This window comes from Babylonia areolata, chromosome 24 (assembly GCF_041734735.1).
Source record: "Babylonia areolata isolate BAREFJ2019XMU chromosome 24, ASM4173473v1, whole genome shotgun sequence".
Classification (NCBI taxonomy): domain Eukaryota; kingdom Metazoa; phylum Mollusca; class Gastropoda; order Neogastropoda; family Buccinidae; genus Babylonia; species Babylonia areolata.
Window position 1 is genome coordinate 1,229,638 of NC_134899.1, and position 5,000 is coordinate 1,234,637.

The following is a 5,000-nucleotide window of genomic DNA, read 5'->3' on the forward strand; positions in this document are numbered from 1 at the left end:
CTCAAGGAGGCGTCACTGCGTTTGGACAAATTCATATACGCGACACCACATCTGCTAAGCAGATGCCTGACCAGCAGCGTAACCCAACGCGTTTAGTCAGGCCTTGAGAAAAAAAGATACATTGTATCCGCATGCACACAGAGTCATTCTGTGTTACGATTCTGGAGAAACAGCAAGACAAACAAACCATAACTGGCTGGATAGCATCAGATGCATGCATCTATCATGATTTATATAATCCATTTACAGTATATCCAGTGGGACCAACCCAGCTACACTCACACTCTTGTTCGTGCTGTTTCAGTTTCAGTTTCAGTTTCAAGGTGGTCTGAAAGCAATATGACTGATCGATAAATCGACGCTACACACAACTCCATGTGTTTTATTGACACCCAAACCCAACACATACACAGACACTACACACAACACCACGTGTTTTATTGACACCCAAACCCAACACATACACAGACACTACACACAACACCACGTGTTTTATTGACACCCAAACCCAACACATACACAGACACTACACACAACACCACGTGTTTTATTGACACCCAAACACAACACATACATAGACACTACACACCACACTACGTGTTTTATTGACACCCAAACCCAACACATACATAGACACTACACACAACACGACGTGTTTTATTGACACCCAAACCCAACACATACACAGACACTACACACAACACCACGTGTTTTATTGACACCCAAACCCAACACAGCAAATGCCTCACCTTCACATCACGTCACGGACGCTTTATTATATTTTGTATTGCGCGGAAGAAACAATGGTTACTCCTTTGAGCCAAACATATATGTTTATTCAGCAAATCCAACAACACGGCAATAACATGAACATTACGCACACACTGAGAATGGCTGATAACATAAGTGTGTGTGTGTGTGTGTGTGTGTGTGTGTGTGTGTGGCAAAACAGGCAGAGAAAACAGCAGGGGCACAGAGAGACAGAGAGAGAGAGAGAGGGGGGACAGAGAGGGGGGCGAGTGGGGGTTGGGGGTGGGGGGGGGGGGGGGGGGGTAAGAGAGCCAAAGGGAGAGACAGACGTATTTCAAGGTCACATGTTATCAATTTGCCACGTATGTGTCCATGTTTACAAAGTGCGAAAGATAAAAACATGGAGAAGAGAATGAGAGAGAAGAAGGAAGAGAGAAGAAGGAAGAACGTTCCAAAGCAGTGACTGACAGAGGAGGATGTGTCAGGATGTGTCAGGATGTGTCAGGATGTGTCAGGGTGTGTCAGGATGTGTCAGGATGTGTCAGGGTGTGTCAGGATGTGTCAGGGTGTGTCAGGATGTGTCAGGGTGTGTCAGGATGTGTCAGGATGTGTCAGGATGTGTCAGGAATTTCCTGTTGTTCTTCCCTCTGTCCTGTCCTTGATCGTCTTCTGTCTGTCTGTCTGTCTGTCTGTCTGTGCCTTCTTGTAAATGATCAGTCTGTATACACATGTGTCTCCTTGAAGAATGTATCGTGATGTGGTGTGTGTGTGTGTGTGTGTGTGTGTGTGTGTGTGTGTGTGTGTGTGTGTGTGTGTGTGTGTCTGTGTCTGTGTGTGTGCGTGCGTGTGTGTGCGTGTGTGTGTGTGTGTGTGTGTGTGTGTGTGTGTGTGTGTGTGTGTGTGAGAGAGAGAGAGAGAGAGAGAGAGAGAGAAAGAAAGATATATATATATATATATTAACTGAGGCAGAGGCAGATACAGACCCACATGTACCCACGCCCCCTCCCCCCCACACGCCCCCCCCCTCCCCCCACACACACAGAGTGGAGATGACAGGTTGTTTCATCATTCATTCAGAAAGGACAGGCACTGATGTCAACATGTCGGTCTGTCGGTCTGTCGGTCTGTCGGTCTGTCTGTCGGTCTGTCTGTCGGTCTTTCTTTCTTTCTTTCTTTATATTGTCTATCTATCTTTCTTTCTTTCCCATTTCCCTGAAACACAGAATGATACGTGATGCCACATATATCTTGAGTAATCTGACAAGATCGCCAACATTATTTGTAACGTACATGTGATACATTATGATATATGATAACTTGTGTCAGCTCTTGCACGTCAGAGAGAGAGAGAGAGAGAGAGAGAGAGAGAGAGAGATGGTGTGGGGGAGTGAGAGGGAGGGAGACAGAGACAGAGAACAGATAAGAGCAAACATGACCCGGGCACATGAACAAGCTCCATGCCCGGTCTACATCACTGTGTATCTCTGTGACGTCATTCTCTGACACTGATAGTCTCCAGTCTGCTGTCTGCAATCTGTCTGTGTGTCTGTCTGTCTGTCTGTCTGCTTTCCTGTCTGCCTGTCTGTCTGTGTGTCTGTCTGTGTGTCTGCTGTTTGTATATATAGATCTGTCTGTCTGTGTGTCTGTCTGTGTGTCTGTCTGTGTGTCTGCTGTTTGTATATAGATCTGTCTGCTTGCCTGTCTGCCTGCCTTCCTGTGTGCCTGTCTGTCTGTCTGTCTCTCCCCCCACCCCACTCTCTCTCTGTCATTCCCCCTTCTTCTGTCAACCTTAACCAGTATTGTCTTTCTCCATCTCTTGCTGTCTGCCTGCCTGCCTGTCTGTATGTCTGTCTGTCTGGAGTCAGGGTTAGGTCTGCCTGCCTGCCTGCCTGCCTGTCTGTCTGTCTGGAGTCAGGGTTAGATCTGCCTGCCTGCCTGTATGTCTGTCTGTCTGTCTGTCTGTCTGGAGTCAGGCTTAGGTCTGCCTGCCTGCCTGCCTGTCTGTATGTCTGTCTGTCTGTCTGGAGTCAGGGTTAGGTCTGCCTGCCTGTATGTCTGTCTGTCTGTCTGGAGACAGGGTTAGGTCTGCCTGCCTGTATGTCTGTCTGTCTGTCTGGAGTCAGGGTTAGGTCTGCCTGCCTGTATGTCTGTCTGTCTGTCTGGAGTCAGGGTTAGGTCTGCCTGCCTGTCTGTCTGTCTGTCTGTCTGGAGTCAGGGTTAGGTCTGCCTGCCTGCCTGTATGCCTGTCTGTCTGTCTGGAGTCAGGGTTAGGTCTGCCTGCCTGTCTGTATGTCTGTCTGTCTGGAGTCAGGGTTAGGTCTGCCTGCCTGCCTGTCTGTCTGTCTGTCTGTCTGTCTGGAGTCAGGGTTAGGTCTGCCTGCCTGTATGTCTGTCTGTCTGGAGTCAGGGTTAGGTCTGCCTGCCTGCCTGTCTGTCTGTCTGTCTGTCTGGAGTCAGGGTTAGGTCTGCCTGCCTGCCTGCCTGTCTGTCTGTCTGTCTGGAGTCAGGGTTAGGTCTGCCTGCCTGTATGTATGTCTGTCTGTCTGGAGTCAGGGTTAGGTCTGCCTGCCTGCCTGTATGTCTGTCTGTCTGGAGTCAGGGTTAGGTCTGCCTGCCTGTATGTATGTCTGTCTGTCTGGAGTCAGGGTTAGGTCTGCCTGCCTGCCTGTATGTCTGTCTGTCTGGAGTCAGGGTTAGGTCTGCCTGCCTGTATGTCTGTCTGTCTGTCTGGAGTCAGGGTTAGGTCTGCCTGCCTGCCTGTATGCCTGTCTGTCTGTCTGGAGTCAGGGTTAGGTCTGCCTGCCTGCCTGTATGTCTGTCTGTCTGTCTGGAGTCAGGGTTAGGTCTGCCTGCCTGCCTGTATGTCTGTCTGTCTGTCTGTCTGTCTGGAGTCAGGGTTAGGTCTGCCTGCCTGTCTGTATGTCTGTCTGTCTGGAGTCAGGGTTAGGTCTGCCTGCCTGCCTGTCTGTATGTCTGTCTGGAGTCAGGGTTAGGTCTGCCTGTCTGTATGCCTGTCTGTCTGGAGTCAGGGTTAGGTCTGCCTGCCTGCCTGCCTGTATGTCTGTCTGTCTGGAGTCAGGGTTAGGTCTGCCTGTCTGCCTGTATGTCTGTCTGTCTGTCTGTCTGGAGTCAGGGTTAGGTCTGCCTGCCTGCCTGTATGTCTGTCTGTCTGTCTGGAGTCAGGGTTAGGTCTGCCTGCCTGTCTGTCTGTCTGTATGCCTGTCTGTCTGGAGTCAGGGTTAGATCTGCCTGTCTGTCTGTCTGTCTGTCTGCCTGCCTGTCTGCCTGTCTGTCTGGAGTCAGGGTTAGGTCTGCCTGCCTGCCTGTATGTCTGTCTGTCTGTCTGGAGTCAGGGTTAGGTCTGCCTGCCTGCCTGTCTGTCTGTCTGTCTGTCTGGAGTCAGGGTTAGGTCTGCCTGCCTGCCTGTCTGTCTGTCTGTCTGTCTGGAGTCAGGGTTAGGTCTGCCTGCCTGCCTGTATGTCTGTCTGTCTGTCTGGAGTCAGGGTTAGGTCTGCCTGCCTGTATGTCTGTCTGTCTGTCTGTCTGTCTGTCTGTCTGGAGTCAGGGTTAGGTCTGCCTGCCTGTCTGTCTGTCTGTCTGTCTGGAGTCAGGGTTAGGTCTGCCTGCCTGCCTGTATGTCTGTCTGTCTGTCTGGAGTCAGGGTTAGGTCTGCCTGTATGTATGTCTGTCTGTCTGGAGTCAGGGTTAGGTCTGCCTGCCTGTCTGTCTGTCTGTCTGTCTGGAGTCAGGGTTAGGTCTGCCTGCCTGCCTGTATGTCTGTCTGTCTGTCTGGAGTCAGGGTTAGGTCTGCCTGCCTGTATGTCTGTCTGTCTGTCTGTCTGGAGTCAGGGTTAGGTCTGCCTGCCTGTATGTCTGTCTGTCTGGAGTCAGGGTTAGGTCTGCCTGCCTGTATGTCTGTCTGTCTGTCTGGAGTCAGGGTTAGGTCTGCCTGCCTGCCTGTCTGTCTGTCTGTCTGTCTGTCTGTCTGTCTGGAGTCAGGGTTAGGTCTGCCTGCCTGTATGTCTGCCTGCCTGCCTGTATGTCTGTCTGTCTGTCTGTCTGTCTGTATGTCTGTCTGTCTGGAGTCAGGGTTAGGTCTGCCTGCCTGCCTGTATGTCTGCCTGCCTGCCTGCCTGTATGTCTGTCTGTCTGGAGTCAGGGTTAGGTCTGCCTGCCTGCCTGTATGTCTGTCTGTCTGTCTGTCTGTCTGGAGTCAGGGTTAGGTCTGCCTGCCTGTCTGTATGTCTGTC

At 51.0% G+C, this 5,000-nt stretch overlaps 1 protein-coding gene across 10 annotated transcripts in view; it reads left to right on the top strand.

Moving 5' to 3' along the window:
* LOC143299214 (uncharacterized) overlaps window positions 1-5,000 on the top strand; it is a 149,847-nt gene that overhangs the window by 60,913 nt on the left and 83,934 nt on the right. The window lies entirely within an intron of this gene.